This window comes from Cetorhinus maximus, chromosome 1 (assembly GCF_964194155.1).
Source record: "Cetorhinus maximus chromosome 1, sCetMax3.hap1.1, whole genome shotgun sequence".
NCBI classification, from domain to species: Eukaryota; Metazoa; Chordata; class Chondrichthyes; order Lamniformes; family Cetorhinidae; genus Cetorhinus; species Cetorhinus maximus.
This window is the reverse complement of record NC_135879.1, coordinates 98340465-98360233: the sequence shown is the minus strand read 5'-3', so window position 1 is coordinate 98360233 and position 19769 is coordinate 98340465. Positions and strand designations below refer to the sequence as shown.

Below are 19769 nucleotides of genomic sequence, written 5' to 3'. Positions count from 1 at the left end.
ACATTTAAAAATAATGGAAATAGATGGGAAAAGAAAAATCTATATCAATTATTGGAAAAAAAGGTGGGGGGTGGAAATCGGAAAGGGGGTGAGGATGGAGGAGAGTTCATGATCTAAAATTGTTGAACTCAATATTCAGTCTGGAAGGCTGTAAAGGGCCTAGTTGGAAGATGAGGTGCTGTTCCTCCAGTTTGCGTTGAGCTTCACTGGAACAATGCAGCAAGCCAAGAACGGACATGTGGGCATGAGAGCAGGGTGGAGTGTTGAAATGGCAAGCGACAGGGAGGTCTGGGTAATGCTTGCAGACAGACCAAAGGTGTTCTGCAAAGCGGTCACCCAGTCTACGTTTGGTCTCTCCAATGTAGAGGAAACCGCATTGGGAGCAATAAATGCAGTAGACTAAATTGAGAGAAGTGCAAGTGAAATGCTGCTTCACTTGAAAGGAGTGTTTGGGCCCTTGGACGGTGAGGAGAGGGGAAGTAAAGGGGCAGGTGTTGCACCTTCTGCAGTTGCATGGGAAGGTGACGTGGGAGGGGGTTGAGGTGTAGGGGGTGATGGAGGAGTGGACCAGGGTGTCCTGGAGGGAACGATCCCTGCGGAATGCCGCCGGGGGGGTGAAGGGAAGATGTGTTTGGTGGTGGCATCATGCTGGAGTAGGCGGAAATGGCGGAGGATGATCCTTTGAATGCGGAGGCTGGTGGGGTGATAAGTGAGGACAAGGGGGACCCTATCATGTTTCTGGGAGGGAGAAGAAGGTGTGAGGGCGGATGCCCCCACCACTGAACATCAAGTCATTGTTTCCAAGACTGTTACTGACCTCATCTCCTCTGGAGATCTTCCTTCCACAGCTTCCAACCTGATAGTCTCCCAACCTCGGACGGTCCGCTTCTACCTCCTACCCAAAATCCACAAACAGGACTGTCCCAGCAGACCGATCGTGTCAGCCTGTTCCTGCCCCACGGAACTCATTTCTTGCTATCTTGACTCCATTCTCTCTCCCCTTGTCCAGTCCCTTCCCACCTACATCCGTGATTCCTCTGACACCCTACATCATATCAACAATTTCCAGTTCCCTGGCCCCAACTGCCTCCTCTTCACCATGGATGTCCAATCCCTCTACACCTCCATCTCCCACCAGGATGGTCTGAGGGCCCTTAGCTTCTTCCTTGAACAGAGGCCCGAACAATCCCCATCCACCACTACTCTCCTCCGTCTGGCTGAACTTGTTCTCACACTGAACAATTTCTCCTTAAACTCCTCTCACTCCCTCCAAATAAAAGGTGTGGCTATGGGTACCTGCAAGGGTCCCAGCTATGCCTGTCTCTTTATGGGGTATGTGGAACATTCCTTGTTCCAGTCCTACTCCGGCCCCCTGCCACAACTCTTTCTCCAGTACATCGATGATTACTTCGGTGCTGCTTCATGCTCTCGTCTGGACCTGGAAAAATTTATTAATTTTGCTTCCAATTTCCACCCCTCCATCATTTTCACATGGTCCATCTCTGACACTTCCCTTCCCTTCCTTCACCTCTCTGTCTCAATTTCTGGTGATAGACTGTCCACCAATATCCATTACAAGCCTACCGACTCCCACAGCTACCTCGACTACAGCTCCTCACACCCCGCTTCCTGTAAGGACTCCATCCCATTCTCTCAGTTCCTTCGCCTCCGTTGCATCTGTTCTGATGATGCCACTTTCAAAAACAGTTCCTCTGACATGTCTTCCTTCTTCCTTAACTGAAGTTTTCCACCCACGGTGGTTAACAGGGCCCTTAGCCGTGTCCGGCCCATCTCCCGCGCATCCACCCTCACACCTTCTTCTCCCTCCCAGAAACATGATAGGGTCCCCCTTGTCCTCACTTATCACTCCACCAGCCTCTGCATTCAAAGGATTATCCTCCGCCATTTCCGCCTACTCCAGCATGATGCCACCACCAAACACATCTTCCCTTCACCCCCCCTGGTGGCATTCCGCAGGGATCGTTCCCTCCGGGACACCCTGGTCCACTCCTCCATCACAATTTACACCTCAACCCCCTCCCACAGCACCTTCCCATGCAACCGCAGAAGGTGCAACACCTGCCCCTTTACTTCCCCTCTCCTCACCGTCCAAGGGCCCAAACACTCCTTTCAAGTGAAGCAGCATTTCACTTGCACTTCTCTCAATTTAGTCTACTGCATTTATTGTTCCCAATGCGGTTTCCTCTACATTGGAGAGACCAAACGTAGACTGGGTGACCGCTTTGCAGAACACCTTTGGTCTGTCTGCAAGCATTACCCAGACCTCCCTGTCGCTTGCCATTTCAACACTCCACCCTGCTCTCATGCCCACATGTCCGTTCTTGGCTTGCTGCATTGTTCCAGTGAAGCTCAACGCAAACTGGAGGAACAGCACCTCATCTTCTGACTAGGCACTTTACAGCCTTCTGGACTGAATATTGAGTTCAACAATTTTAGATCATGAACTCTCTCCTCCATCCTCACCCCCTTTCCGATTTCCCCCCTTTTTTTTATTCAATAATTGATGTAGATTTTTCTTCTCCCACCTATTTCCATTATTTTTAAATGTATTTCCATCCATTGTTTTATCTCTACCTTTTAGCCTTTCTCGATTCCTTCACCCCACCCCACCCCCACTAGGGCTATCTGCACCTTGCTTGTCCTGCTTTCTACCCTTAATTAGCACATTCCTCAGGTAATGTCACCACCTTCAACACCTCTTTGCCCTTTTGTCTGTGACATCTTTTGGTTATCTCCACCTATCACTGGTCCTCTATTCAGCTCTACCCCCCCACCCCTTAAACCAGTTTATATTTCACTTCTTTTCTATTTTTACTTAGTTCTGTTGAAGGGTCATTCGGACTCGAAACGTTAACTGTGCTCCTCTCCGCAGATGCTGCCAGACCTGCTGAGTTTTTCCAGGTATTTTTGTTTTAGCTTCACCATAAACCCTGGTGCAAAACACACTTTCTAAATTGAAACAAGTGTTTGCTACCACTGACGTGCTCAGCATTCCATGTTTAATTACAAAACACATTTCAAAAAGAAGTTATTTGTTTCATGGCTAAAAATTGACAATATAATGAACACCTTTTAATTCTTCTTGAGGAATTTTGAATTTTTCTTCTTCAAGGGAAGTATTTCGGTGCATATTAACACATTTGTTTAACATTTGGCATTCAGCGCCAATGTCAAGCACTTGGCACAACAGCCCTTAGTTCCCATGTGTAACTATTTTCACTCCTGTACCAGTAATACTCACTGCCTCTGTGAGAGATTAATGATTTAATATTTACTGTGCCTACATTTGGTCAGTTATGCCTAAAATAACTGGGTTGAGACAAATTTCATATAATAGCTTTATAGGTACTAGAGCCAAGAGATTTTCAATCCATCAGCCCGGGCTGATTTTGAGCTCATATTCCAAAAGGTGAATGTCCAGCTTGCTAAACCACTGTACCACCCAATCCCCTGTATCATGGCCCGCTATAATTGGATCTCCATTTCCCCCACGGGCTGTGAAAGCTACAGAATATTCAATTAGTTGATGCATGACTCAAAGAAAACTCACTATGTGCTAACATTGCATCGCTGGGTAACATCCAAGAGCATTCATTTTATCTTACCAAAGAACACTGTCAGCCTTGATTCAATGGTAGCACTGTCAACTAAGTTCGAGGTAATGGGTTCAAGTCCTACTCTAAAGATCTGAGCACATGATTCAGGTTGGCAATTCAATTCTGTGCTCTGGAAGTGCTGCACTATAAGACCATAAAACCAAAAGACATAGGAGCAGAAATTAGGCCATTCGGCCCATCGAGTCTGCTCCGCCATTCAATCATGGCTGATAAGTTTCTCAACCCCATTCTCCCGCCTTCTCCCCATAACCTTTGATCCCCTTACCAATCAAGAACCTATCTATATCGGTCTTAAATACACACAATGACTGGCCTCCACAGCCTTCTGTGGCAATGAATTCCATAGATTCACCACTCTCTGGCTAAAGAAGTTTCTCCTCATCTCTGTTCTAAAAGGTCTTCCCTTTACTCTGAGGCTGTGCCCTCGGGTCCTAGTCTCTCCTACTAATGGAAACATCTTCCCCACGTCCACTCTATCCAGGCCTTTCAGTATTCTGTAAGTTTCAATCAGATCCCCCCTCATCCTTCAAAACTCCATCGAGTATAGACCCAGAGTCCTCAAACGTTCCTCATATGTTAAGCCTTTCATTCCTGGGATCGTTCTCGTGAACCTCCTCTGGACCCTCTTCAGGGCCAGAACATCCTTCCTGAGTTACGGGGCCCAAAATTGCTCACAATATTCTAAATGTGGTCTGACCAGAGCCTTATAAAGCCCCAGCAGCACATCCCTGCTTTTATATTCCAGTCCTCTCGAAATAAATGCCAACATTGCATTTGCCTTCCTAACCACCGACTCAACCTGCAAGTTAACCTTAAGAGAATCCTGGACTAAGACTCCCAAGTCCCTTTGCACTCCAGATTTCTGAATTCTCTCCCCATTTAGAAAATAGTCTATGCCTCTATTCTTCCTACCAAAGTGCATGACCTCGCACTTCCCCACGTTGTATTCCATCTGCCACTTCTTTGCCCATTCTCCTAACCTGTCCAAATCCTTCTGCAGCCTCCCCGCCTCCTCAATACTACCTGTCCCTCCACCTATCTTTGTATCATCTGCAAACTTAGCCAGGATGCCCTCAGTTCCTTCATCTAGATCATTAATGTATAAAGTGAAAAGTTGTGGTCCCAACACTGACCCCTGCGGAACTCCACTAGTCACCGGCCACCATCCTGAGAAGGACCCCCTTATCCCCACTCTCTGCCTCTTGCCAGACAGCCAATCTTCTATCCATGCTAGTACCTTGCCTCTAACACCATGGGCTCTTATCTTACTGAGCAGCCTCCTGTGCGGCAGCTTGTCAAAGGCCTTCTGGAAGTCCAAGTAGATAACATCCATTGGCTCTCCTTTGTCTAACCTACTTGTTACCTCCTCAAAGAATTCTAACAGATTTGTCAGGCATGACCTCCCCTTGATGAAACCATGCTGACTTTGCCCGATTTTACCATGCACTTCCAAGTACTCTGAAATCTCATCCTTAATAATGGACTCTAAAATCTTACCAACGATCGAGGTCAGGCTAATCAGCCTGTAATTTCCCATCTTTTGCCTCACTCCCTTCTTAAACAGGGGGGTTACATTAGCGATTTTCCAGTCCTCTGGGACCCTCCCTGACTCCAGTGATCCCTGAAAGATCACCACTAACGCCTCCACGATCTCTTCAGCTATCAGAGATCCATCTTTGAGATAAGATATTAAGCTGAGGCTCATCTTCGCTCTCAGGTGCAAAAGACCCATAAGGCACTACTCAAAAAAGAGGTTAATCCTCCCAGTGTCTTGAGCAACATTTAGCCCTCAAACAACATTTATAAAACAGACTATCCAGTCATTTATCTCTGCTGTTGGTAGGAATCCTGCTGTGCACAAATTGGCTGCTGCATTTTTCTAATTACAACAGTGACTACACCTAAAAAGTACTTAATTGGTTGTAAAGCGTTTTGGAACATCCTGAAGTTGTGAAAGGTGCGATATAAAAACCTTCTTTAAAATTGATTCTGATAAGATCACAATGTTAAAGAAACATTGTTTCTTGCTGGGGAGGTAACTATGCACTTAGTTTCTGGCTTAGCATGTTCCAAAGCTCAATTTAAAAGTTTCCATATTTAACCACTATACAAAGTTTCCTCTGAATGTTTACATCTGGATCAGTATAACTTAAATGTTGTTTTCAGGTGCAATTTTTTCATCAATCACAATCTGAACCATGTAAATTCGTAAAATCAGAGTCATCAGTGATGCGATGATGCCTCCCTATTACAGATCAATCTTCCAATTTTCCCATCAAGTTATTGGGTTGCTTCTATCAAGGTGATAAAGTAGTTCAAAGGGCACTCTACCACCATACTAGATTCCAACTCATGGTGCTCTTATATTTTGAAAATGTGATGGCTTCCCCAACTTACCAAATTTCTCTGCCAATTATCTTCCCTTCTTTCCCCTATAGTATGTTCATTCCTTGCTGGGTTGCAGTTCACTGGGAACTGGGGATCCTTTGTTGCCAATCTGGTCAGTTTTCATGTTGGCCTTAATAGTGATCACTAGTAGTCTATGTTACCATGGAGGCATTACAATCAACCCCAAAACCAATACAGTTCTGATTACCGTCCAGCAAGCTCTGCTAGGTGTGGTAATCCTGGTTAACTTTCCTCTCCAATTCTCAGGAGTTCTTACATCAACTGCTGCACTTCCACAGCCAACTCAGTGGAGATCAACTTTCTTGGTACGGATTGGGAATGAACCTCGGATTTCAATCCTGATCTTGGAGCTGGTTCCCTCAACCTCTTTACTTCTGTTTAGGATTAGACTTCAAGAGTTCAGGACTATGAAGAGAAAGGTCCCACTCTTTAGACAAAGCTCCAGAAAACAAACAACTAAAAGCACTACTCTTCTGCTTGCCTCCTAAATCCAGACAGAGTTAATTTGTTATTGGCAACCCAACTCAAGTAACGGCAATTTATATGGTGAATCGATTAAACTACAAATTCAGCCTTTACACTGAAGAAAACAACAGCTGAATAATCGATGCATTTAAGGGGAAATTGGATAAAAAGTGGGAGAAAGGAATAGAAGTTTATGCTTATTGCGTCACATGAGTGGGAAAAGGCTTATGTGCAGCATTAACACTGTCATGGACCAAACAGTCTGTTCTCTACAGTACAATTTATGTAACTTACAGCAAATATATTCACTCATAATTCGCATCCATTAAAACAGGCCAACCAGGTTCACATTCACAGGTTACAAGACTGACTTTTTTTTTCATCTCTTAAATGAATGGCGTATTGGCCATGTGGTATGCCTTTTATAGTTATGAGACGAGACACAGACAAGGCCGAGCGTGGAATCCAATCAGCTACATGACACTTGCCAAACACGGGCTCTCAACCCTAATGGCCGTGTGGTTGATTGGATAATCCAGCTCTCTGGATGACCAGTTCCAGCTGTGAGACCATGAACTTGCTGAAACAAACGCATGCCAGCTACAGCAACTATTTTAATGAACTGACAGAGAGAAGAAAATAGAAAGGAATGAAATGCTGGAGTAATGCATTCATTGCATATAAAAAAACTGACTGTCCCCTTAAATGCATCACTGAAATGCTGCTTCACAATTTGGAATAACTATTTTGCTGATATATCTGTGTGCTGTGTATAAGATGAACAAAATAAACCATAAAGTTGATTGTAAAATGCACTTTATACAGTTTAAAAGGCAAGCTCGTGGCTCAAATTGTTCATACACTCAATACATTTCAAGATCAGCTTCATGCAGAATTAACTATTGAGTACTAATCAATATCTTTTCTGTACATGAAAATTGTACAGGAAAGATAATCTGCATCAGGACACATTGACTTGATTCTACTTTCAACCTATTATTAGCTCCTCAATATATAACAGAAAATGGAATGGGAGCTCAACAATGTGGATCAGAGCAGGGGGTAAATAGTTTCAGCAGGTTATAAATATCAGGTTTGGATAATATTCTAATAATTTGTCCATCACAAAATTTGATGTTTCCACAGAATTACTTTTGGAGAGAAGTAAAATGACAAAAGGGGCGTCCTTGCAGGGAACTGAATAATTCACGCTTAAGGAGGAACAAGAGTGTATTTGGCATATTGAGAACTGTATTCTTCTTCCTTATGAACACTGAATACAATTATTGGCCCAGATCTTCCAGTGAGTAGCAGAATGGGAGTACATGCCGTTGACCCTGTTTAAAACTGCTCCTTTACCTTTTTACGCCATAGGCTTTGGACCTTCCTGCCCCAGCTCCAGCTTCAATCCATTGATGAAATGAGCTGGGAGGCCTAGTGGCAAACCGCAATGGTGGCGAAGCTACACCCCCACTGTTGACATGAACTGAAGACATGCTGGACATCAGTTCACTGACGCACAGTTTTTAATTGTGCCTTTCTTTGTGAGGTCCCCCACTTCTGACACGGTTCAGCTTCCCCCTCAACTCAGCTCATCCCCGCCCCACCGCCCCGACCATGCCCAATGCCCACACACCAACACTGCCCAACCCCCCCAAACTGCCCAAACCCCACACCCCCGACACTGCCCAACCCCCACACCCCCGACACTGCTCAACCCCTGACCCCCACACCCCCGACCCCCACACCTTCTGCCACTATTCAGGCCCCACACCTCCGGACACTGCTCAACCCCCACACCCCGGACACTGACCAACCCCCACACCCCCGACACTGACCAATCCCCACACCTCCAACTCCCAGACCCCCGACACTGCTCAACCCCCACATCCCCGAAACCTCAATTCCCACACCCCCGACACTGCTCAGCACCCACACCCCAACCCCCACACCTTCTGAAACTGCTCAACCACCACACCCCCGACCCCCACACTCCCGACACTACTCAACCCCCACACCCCAACCCCCACACCTTCTGAAACTGCTCAACCCCCACACCCCCGACACTACTCAACACCCACACCCCCAACCCCCACATCCCTGACACTACTCAACCCCCACACCCCCGACCCCCACACCCCCGACACTACTCAACCCCCACACCCCAACCCCCGCACCTTCTGAAACTGCTCAACCCACACACCCCCTACCCCCACACCCCTAACACTGCTCAGCGCCCACAACTTCTGACACTGCTCAACCCCCACACCCCCAACACTGCTCAGCTCCCACACCCCCGACCCCCTCACCCCCGACACTGATCAATCCCCCACACCCCCGACACTGCCCAACCCCAACACTGCTCAACTCCCAAAAACCCGACCCCCACACCTTCGGACACTAGTCAACCCGCACACGCCCGACACTGCTCAACTCCCAAGCCCCCGACTCCCACACCCCCGGCCCCTACAGCACCGACACTGCTCAACTTCCAAACCCCCGACTCCCAAACCCCCGACTCCCACACCCCCGACACCCACACCACCGACACTGCTCAACTCCCACACCCCCGACCCCCTCACCCTCGACATTGCTCAACTCCCAAACCCCCGACTCCCACACACCCGACTCCCAAACCCCCGACTCCCACACCCCCGACCCACTCACCCTCAACACTGCTCAACTCCCAAAGCCCCGACTCCCACACCCCCGACCTCGACACCACCGACACTGCTCAACCCCCACACCCCCGACCCCCTCACCCTCGACATTGCTCAACTCCCAAACCCCCGACTCCCACACCCCCGACCCCCTCACCCTCGACACTGCTCAACACCCCCACACTCTCTGACACTGCGCAACCCCCACACCCCCAACCCCCACACCCCCGACACTGCTCAACCCCCACATCCCCGACACGGCTCAACCCCCCACGCCCCCGAACCCCACAGCCCCGACACTACTCAACCCCCGCACCTCCGACACTGCTCAACCCCCACACCCCCGTCACTGCTCAACCCCGCACACCCACTACCCCCACACCCCTGACACTGCTCAACCCCTACATCCCCAACTCCCACACCCCCCGACACTGCTCAACCCCCCACACCCCCGACACTGCTCAACCCCCGCACCCCCGACACTGCTCAACCCCCACACTGCTCAACCCCCACACCCCCGACACTGCCCAACCCCCACACCCCCGACACTGCGCAACCCCCACACCCCCGACACTGCTCAACCCCCGCACCCCCGACACTGCTCAACCCCCACGCCCCTGACACTGCGCAACCCCCACACCCCCGACACTGCGCAACCCCCACACCCCCGACACTGCCCAAATCCCACACCCCCGACACTGCCCAACCCCCACACCCCCGACACTGCTCAACCCCCACACCCCCAACCCCCTCACGCCAACACTGCTCAACCCCCACACCCCCGACACTGCTCAACCCCCACACCCCCGACACTGCCCAGCCCCCACACCCCCGACCCCCTCACCCTGACACTGCTCAACCCCCCACACCCCAGACCCCCATACCCCCGACCCCCTCACCCACGACACTGCTCATCCCCAACACTGCGCAACACCCACACCCCCGACCCGCACACACCCAACACTGCTCAACACCCAAACCCCCGACCCCCATACCCCCGACCCCCACACCCCTGACACTGCTCAACACCCACACCCCCGACCCCCACACCCCCGACACTGCTCAACCCCCACACCCCCGACCCCCACACCCCCGACACTGCTCAACCCCCACACCCCCGACCCCCACACCCCCGACACTGCTCAACCCCCACACCCCCAAAACTGCTCAACCACCACACCCCCGACCCCCACACTCCCGACACTACTCAAGCCCCACACCCCAACCCCCACACCTTCTGAAACTGCTCAACCGCCACACCCCCGACCCCCGACACTACTCAACCCCCACGCCCCCAAGCCCCACACCCCCGACACTACTCAACCCCCACATCCCAACCCCCGCACCTTCTGAAACTGCTCAACCCACACACCCCCTACCCCCACACCCCTAACACTGCTCAGCTCCCACACCCCCGACCCCCTCACCCCCGACACTGATCAATCCCCCACACCCCCGACACTGCTCAACCCCCACACCCCCAACACTGCTCAGCTCCCACACCCCCGACCCCCTCACCCCCGACACTGATCAATCCCCCACACCCCCGACACTGCCCAACCCCAACACTGCTCAGCTCCCACACACCCGACCCCACACCTTCGGACACTAGTCAACCCGCACACGCCCAACACTGCTCAACTCCCAAGCCCCCGACTCCCACACCCCCGGCCCCCACACCCCCGGCCCCCACAGCACCGACACTGCTCAACTTCCAAACCCCCGACTCCCACACCCCCGGCCCCCACACCCCCGGCCCCCACAGCACCGACACTGCTCAACTTCCAAACCCCCGACTCCCAAACCCCCGACTCCCACACCCCCGACCCCCACACCACCGACACTGCTCAACCCCCACACCCCCGACCCCCTCACCCTCGACATTGCTCAACTCCCAAACCCCCGACTCCCAAACCCCAGACCCCCTCACCCTCGACACTGCTCAACACCCACACCCCCGACACTGCTCAACCCCCCCACACTCTCTGACACTGCGCAACCCCCACACCCCCGATCCCCACACCCCCGACACTGATCAACCCCCACATCCCCGACACGGCTCAACCCCCCACACCCCCGAACCCCACACTCCCGACACTACTCAACCCCCGCACCTCCGACAATGCTCAACCCCCATACCCACGACACTGCTCAACCCCCACATCCCCAACCCCCACACCCCCCGACACTGCTCAACCCCCACACCCCCCGACACTGCTCAACCCCCACACCCCCGACACTGCTCAACCCCCGCACCCCCGACACTGCTCAACCCCCGCACCTCCGACACTGCTCAACCCCCACGCCCCTGACACTGCTCAACCCCCACACCCCCGACCCCCACACCCCCGACACTGCTCAACCCCCACACCCCCCGACACTGCTCAACCCCCCACACCCCCGACACTGCTCAACCCCCACACCCCCGACACTGCTCAACCCCCCACACCGCTCAACCCCCACACCCTCGACACTGCTCAACCCCCCGCACCCTCTGACACTGCTCAACCCCCACACCCCCGACACCCACACCCCCGACACTGCTCAACCCCCACACCCCCGACACTGCCCAACCCCCACACCCCCGACACTGCTCAACCCCCCGCACCCTCTGACACTGCTCAACCCCCGCATCCCCGACACCGCTCGACCCCCACACCCCCGACACTGCCCAACCCCCACACCCCCGACACTGCTCAACCCCCCGCACCCTCTGACACTGCTCAACCCCCGCACCCCCGACACCGCTCGACCCCCGCAGCCCCCGACCCCCGCACCACTGCTCAATTCCCACACCCCCGACCCCCACACCCCCGACACTGCTCAACCCCCACACCTTCTGACACTGCTCAACCCCCACATCCTCTGACACTGCTCAACCCCCAAACCCCTGGCCCCCACACCCCCGACACTGCTGAACCCTCACACCCCCGACCCCCACACCCCCGACCCCCACACCCCCGACACTGCTCAACCCCCACACCCCCGAAACTGCTCAACCATCACACCACCGACCCCCACACTCCCGGTACTGCTCAACCCCCACATCCCCGACCCCACACCCCCAACACTGCTGAACCCCACACCCTCTGACACTGCTCAACCCCCACACTCCCAACATTGCTCAACTCCCACACCTCTGACAATTCCCAGCCCCCCACACCCCTCAACAACGTTCACCCCCTTCAACCCTTGACAATGCTCACCATCCCCCTGCATCCCTGGCACTGCTCATCTCCCCAACACCCACCCCCCACCACACCAACAATGCTGACTCTGTTCTGACATCGGCTGGACTGAGGAGCCAGGGAATTTGGATGGTGAGCATCATTTGATAGGGGAAGGGGTGGGTGGGGCTGCAGGGGTGGGGATGCGGAACATCATCAAAGGTTGTGGAGAGTGAGCAGCGTCAGGGAGGTGCAGGGGTGCTGAGCTTTGTCAGGGGGTGAGCTGTGAAGGGAAGCAGCTGAATTGTGCCATGGGAGGTGGGTGAGCTGTGCCAGTGGGGTGGGTGAGCTGTGCCGAGAGGGAGGTGAGCTGTGCCAGGGGCAGGGGGGTGGGTGAGCAATGTCAGAGTTGCTGTGGGTACTAGGGTAATTTCATGTTTCACCAGCTTTACTTCAAGGTGCACTCCTGAGCAGGCTTTACACCGGCTAGGAACAACTCTCAGGAAATCAGTTCCAAAAGCAGGGGAATATAGGGCAAATTGCCCAAGTTTACTTGTTTACAGGTAGGGACCATCAACGAGGGCTCCCACAAAGCCCTTCTGGAGGTACCGGTAGTTTCTGTTTCCAGTGTAAATTGACTCCCCGGAACTTCCAGTGTCTTTGTGATGTTCAATAGCAGCAAACCTCTCAGTGTTTGTTGCTAGTTGGATCGGTAGATCTGGGCCATCATTTTTTGAGTTATATGGCATTCAAAATGTCGCCATGTCGCCTGTGTTTGTTTCAGAGAATTATATCACAAGTGCCTTAAGTTATGCCTCAATTAAACCCAGCATTAAACTATATATAGTGACTATTATATTACCTTGGTCATTAGCTGGTTAAAGTGCTGATGAATTAATGCATTGCTTAAAATTAAAATTTGCAGGAAACTAAAATTGTACCACTACATAACAGATTCACGTGAATCTTGAAGTGCCAAAGTTCTCTTTGCTGTGCAAATGTTCTAGTGAAGAGAATGAAGTACTGATTTAATAAGAAAATAAGGGGGCAGAGAATTCCAAAGATTCACAGCTACAGGCAACAGCAGTAATGGCTCAATCATTGGCTTGCACCATAGACCAGTTAGATCAAAAGGTCTGTTTTTGTATTGTACATTGTATGTAATCTATGTAAAACTTGTCTTCATTCGCAAGTATTTGGCAATTGTCTAGCACTTTTTTGGATTCTTCTTAGTTGACCACCCAAAATCCATAGTGCAGGGCACCAGGATTGAAAACAACAGGAAAGAAAATAAGTTAAGGGCTGAGATGATGCTAAACTGGGATTTAAAAGGTTGTAGATTTTTAGGAGATAATGACTGAAGGAGGCAAGGTAATGTGAAGGAAAAATATTTCATGTATTGTGGTAAGGGCCTCCTAAACAACAACTTCTATTTTGTTAAAGGCACTGTCACGTTGCATGAAACACAAGATGACTGAAGCAAATCAAGAAGCACTTTAGAGGTATCCTTACTACAAAATACTTGCCAGCGACAGATATAAATTTGATGTAAACAGAAAGAACAGTTAGAAACACACAAAGAAAATGATGGTATGCAGCAACTCATTTCTGTTATCTTTGCTTGTGAGATGAAAACATTTTCAAACTCATTTTCACTAATGGTCGTATAAATGAGACGCCTTCCTGTTTACACGACAAGCAAGCTCATCAGACTAATCACATTCTGGGGATTTCAAGTAATGGCACGACTGCTGTGTCCCACAATGTGTCCTTCGGCTTAACACGAATGGCACACCTTAAATAATGAGAAGAAAGCAGCACCCACTTCAGTACTCTGATATGGAGAACACAGCTTTCAATGGGAAAATGGCCATTTCTCAATGAAGCACACTAAATATGGAAGGGATCAGAGGGTCAGGTGTAATCAGCTAATCCATAACTTCTCAAGAATGTTAGCTAACAAATAGCCCAATCTAAACAGGGGTTGTCGTGATGCACAAGACCATAGGAATTAATTATCCAATATTTAAAATACCCAACTCCAAGTTAGAAGAGGAAATTAGAGGTGGGAGTGGGAGCAGCAGATTGAGAATTTCATTTAAATTACAATATCACGTTTGTCTTGCAACCTCAGTGTAGTACACAGCATATCAGAATAGTGGTAAAATATTGCAGTTCTCTTTGCTGCAAAGAAAAGCCATCTCTTGCTTCTTGATTCAGCACAAACTTCATGAACACAACTTGAATGCCAAGTCTACCCTCTCACACACTGAAGGTACATGGCAGGGCTCTGAATGTTCTAAAGGATTATGGTTAAAGAATCATAAAGAGCTGTTTGTGTTTAAAAACACGTACCACCTGTATAGATATAAGAAAGTTTTGGATAAACTCCCCCCCCACCCCCAGTCTTTTTTTTATGTATTCTTTTACGGGATGTGGGCATTGCTGGCTAGGCCCTTGAAAAGGGAGGTGAACCACTGCAGTCCATGTGGTATAAGTATACACAGCGCTGTTAAGAGGAGAGTTACCTTGTAGTGGTTTGACACAACTGAGTGACTCACTAAGCAATTTAAGAGTCACCAGACCAGGTAAGGATGTCAAATTTCCTTCCCTAAAGGATATTAGTGAACAAGGTGGGTTTTTACACCATTACTGAGAGTGGCTTTTAATTCTAGATTTATTTATTGAATTTAAATTCCACCAGCCACTGTGGTGGGATTTGAACCCATACCCCCAGAGCATTTGGCCTCTGGATTACTAGTGCAGTGACATAACCACTAGACCACCAACTCCCCTACTTTTTCTTGTTTCATTATTTCACTTTGTTATTTCTTTCATTAATATAAAATCTGCAGTTGCAAAATGTGCCAAAACAAATCATGATCATAAATATGAAATGTCAAACCAAAAACATTTCATGCTTCTCCCTTTCCATACAAATAGGAGAGTTTGGCAAAACCTTTTCATGAGATCAATTCCTTTTCAGCCAGGGGGCGGAACTGTCCCAGATTTGCACCAAGTGCGATAGCAGGTGAGAAAAAGGATGTTTTACCCGCCAGCCATAATGGCGGCTTTTCATGCTGTGTCGTCCACTTCCCATTTCATTAATTATGCAGCCACAGGAAACAGGCCGTCTCGCTGGTGGGCAGCCTCTAAATCACCCACCACGCCGTTACCTCAGCATTTCCTCACTCCGGGGGCCATATCTAAACTACAGCTGCACGCACATTTCTCAATGCTTGCAGCCCAGGACTGCTCCAGTGAAGACATGGCCCCAAAAGCCAAGGAGAGTTCAGTGATCTGTGACTGGAATGCCTTTTGGATGCCCGCCTTGATGGCCCCAACCCTACTCTGGCTGCAGGAGGTCCGGCAATCTCACCACTCAGCTTGAGAAGCGGTGGCAATGGTGGTCAGCGCCAATGCTGTACAGAAAAGGTTGGCCATCCAGCGCAGTAAGAGGATAAATGATCTTATCTATGCTGCCAGGGTAAGGCAACCATCTCATCACTCTAAACTCACACTCACAAGGCCATCACACATTCACTGGCATCTCACTCACTGCCAGGTCAAGGGACATCACCACTCACTCTCTCACTCGCACCCTCACATTTCCATCTGGCCTCATCACCTCTGGAGGCTGCCTCCTCAGCCCTCACCCTCTTGAGGCCAACTGCACAAGTCAACATCCCTGGGATATCTCCCTTCCCCAGTACAGCCCTCACCCTGCAGCCTCTTCCCTTGCCTGAGGCCTCTTTTCCCCCTTCCCTGAACAAGCCCCAGACCTGCAGCTGTTGAAAAGCCACCCTCGCCTTATGGCTGGTCTGGTAGGTGAGTCCCCCTCCCCGTGAGCCCCCTTAAAAGTGATGTGGTGCTGCCTGTGAAGCCTGGCACTGATGACTGCTGCCCGAAGCAAGGTAGGCAAACAAACCTCAAAGTCCTAAGCTAATTGTAGCTCGCAAGGTGCACGTCGCTATGTACGGTTGTGAAACACGTTGTCGTGATTGCCCAGATGATCCAGCATGGGGGGACGATTCCGTCGGGCAGGGATTATAGTTATATGCAGATGTATTAAAATGACGTTCCTGACGTCTGGCAGCAAGAAACACGGCCCGGCATTGACTTGTGGAGCGGACGAACACAAACTGGTTTCATGACGTCACTAGTTGATTTTTGGCCTTCCTGCCATATTGTCCACTTACGCCCGCCATGATGCCTGGCGCCAACAGGGACGGAAAATTCCAGCTAGAGTTTCATGTTTATATGAGGACCACAAGAGCTGTTACTATTGTGACAATATTTCATGTCTATCCATAAACCTGCAAAGAATAGTTCCCCTTGTGTTCCATTTTTCTGTCCATTGAACTCTCTCCCAAGCAATGCCACTGACTTTTTACATACAGAATTATTAACCACTTGCTGAATTACAATTCCTGGAGCTTGTGATCGGCTGCACAAGTGATTGTTGATCTCTTGCTGCCTTATTTTTGCAGGTGCCAGTACAATGCCCAGCATAATTTCTGCAGGTGTTTCAGTGCTTCCAGAAGCTACCAGGGTCAATTTAAATGAAATGCATATTCATAAAATAAAAACAGTAAATGCAAGAAAAGCCCAGCAGGTCTGACAGTATCTGTGGAGAAACAGAGTTAATGTTTCGAGTCCATATGGCCCTTCTTCAGCGACCTCCCACCCCCCCCCCCCACCTAAAAGTGATGTGCTGCTGCCTGTGAAGCCTGGCGCTGCTGGTCATGAGTGCTGGCTCATGCAGACTCGAAACGTTAACTCTGTTTCTCTCTCCACAGATGCTGCCAGACATGCCGAGTTTTTCCAGCATTTTCTGTTTTTATTTAATAAATTCCAGCATGTGCAGTATTTTGCTTTTATTTAAATGTTTGTTCATGATACAGTTGCTTTCTACATGCTTCGGCAATGCAACCCAACATACAAAGACAAAACCATCATAACAATGAAATCCTACGTCAACAGTGCCCGTCACAGGAAAGGTTGAGGTTATGAAAAAAAATCTGCAGCTCCCCCAGAGGGCGTGCAGGAAAGTCAGACAACTTAACCTCCCGCTGATGTGAGCCAAGTCACCAGAATTTCACCCACATGGGACAATCATCAAGTGATTGGGGGACAGGGATAGGTAGGGGGGGTGGGGTCAAGGTGGTGGGAAAGATATGGGGATGGATTTTATGGGTAGACATATTCCCCCCACCCCCCCGACCAAACAGCCAGTTGTTAGGCCTCCGAGTCAGAAGCGATATTAGGCTGGGAGCAGCCTTATTGAGTCAGAGTGGAACATCCATCCTCATCTGATTGGCTGGCAGCTCTGCAGTCTTAGCAGCGCCAAGATCAAGCGGTGGCCACGGCTGGGACTACAGCCAGTACCTGAGGAAGAACTGTCATGCAGCCCAGGCTCAGATAAGTCCAGTATTTTAGACAGGCCTGGCTGGAAGGCCCTAGCGAGGGGTGTGGGCAAGTTAGAGAGGCGGTGGGGGTGGCACGGGGAGGGTTAAAGTGGAGGGGGGGGGGGGAGAATCTGATCTTGGTGGGGGGATGCCTCTGATGGGCACAAGGGAGCCCCTATAAAATGGTACCTCCACTTCTTGTCAGTACCTGACAAAGTAGCACTCTCTTAACAATGTCCATATGGGTTAATCTAGATTATGTGCTTCACGATCCTGCGCTGGGACTTGAATCCATGACTGCTAACGATTGGACCAAACTGTCCCTTCTCCGGTCAAAGACTGATCCTCTTTGAACCTCCTGAATGGATGCAAGCTATTACTTATATGAAGCCATATATCAGCATAGGTGAAGGAAGATTGGAGTGACAGAAACTTGCAGAAAAAGAGGAAGAAATACCCTTTTATCAATGTTTGGAAGGCATTAATAGACCTTTTGTGAAAATAAACACATATCAGCAAAGTAATATCAACTATCACCATGCATTAAAAAGAGATAGTTTTACAACTCCCAACAAAATAATGGTTCATAGTCAGTGACAAATGATAAACTATGACTGTGACTTGTCCCAATCATGCCCACCAACATGGAACTCAAAGAAGCTGGAAAGAAAAACAGCTCCTTCACCCTTTTCATCTAACCCCCATCAACATCTACTGTTCCTTTCTTCCGTCTTTATCCAGCTTTCCCTTAAATGCCTCATTGCTAATCGTCTCAACTACTTCTTGTGGAAGCGAGTTCCACATTCTAGTAAGTCCCTGGGTAAAGAGGTTTCTCCTAAATATCCTTTTGGATTAATTTGTAATGACCTTATATTTATGGCCCTTTGTTCTAGGGTCTCCTGCAAGTCAGAATACCTTTATTTTTTATTTATTCTTTGGGATGTGAGCGTCAGTGACAAAATCAACATGTGTTGCCGAACTCTAATTACCTTTCAGCAAATGGAGATGAGCTGCCCTTTTGAACCACTGCTGTCCCATGTGGTACAGGTACATGCACAGCGCTGTGTGAAAGAGAACTTCAGGTTTTTGACCCAGCGACATTGAAGGAATGGCGATATAGTGCCAATTCAGGATGGTTTGTGGCTTAGGGGAGAATTTGCAGGTGGTGGTGTTCCCATGCATCTGCTGCACATGTCCTTTTAGGCGGTAGAGGTTACGGGTTTGGAAGGTGCTGTCAAAGGAGGCTTGGCGAGTTTCTTCAGTGCACTTTGCTCCGGTATGCACTATTGCCACTGTGTGCCATCACCTTCTCTACATCTAACCTATCAAACATTTTCAAAATCTTGAATACCTCTTCTTGATCTTGATCACCATTCAGCCTTCTGTTTTCTAGAGAAAAGAGCTCCATCCTCATAAGTTAAAACTCTTAGCTCTGGTAAATTTTATTTCCACTTACTCCAGGGCCTCTATGTTCACAGTTCACTAATTGTGACCTAAGCAAGGTTCAATACAAGTTTAATACAATTTCTCCACTTTTCATTTCTATCCCTAAAAAAGAACCCTAGCACTGTGTATGATTTTTTTATGGCCTTATTAATCTGTGCCACTATGTTTAGTGATTTGTGTACCTGTGCCCCAGATACCCTATTTTGACACATATTTTCCAAGGAATATGTGACCTCCTTATTCTTCCTACCAACATTTATTACCTGACATTTATGAATGCCCATTCTGCAAGTTTCTTAAAGTATTCCTATATCTTGACTGGCAAATTTGGTGTTGTACGCAAAATTTGAAATTGTATATCCAGCTCCTGAATCCAAAGTAATCCCAGCACTGATCCTTGTGGAACACTTCCTACCCATTGATATAAATATTGAAAGTGGAGTTGGTTCAATGAAAGGTGTGAAAACTGGTAAATAAGTAACAACTGAAACAGCACGGTGCAAGACTAGATAAACATGGCTTACTGCACAGCTCAGTAGATCCTAGTGTGGTAAAGCCAACAACGGAAAAGAAAGA

At 49.3% G+C, this 19769-nt stretch overlaps 1 protein-coding gene across 1 annotated transcript in view; it reads right to left on the bottom strand.

Annotated features, from left to right (window-relative positions):
* shroom3 (shroom family member 3) overlaps positions 1–19769 on the bottom strand; it is a 469510-nt gene that overhangs the window by 344131 nt on the left and 105610 nt on the right. The window lies entirely within an intron of this gene.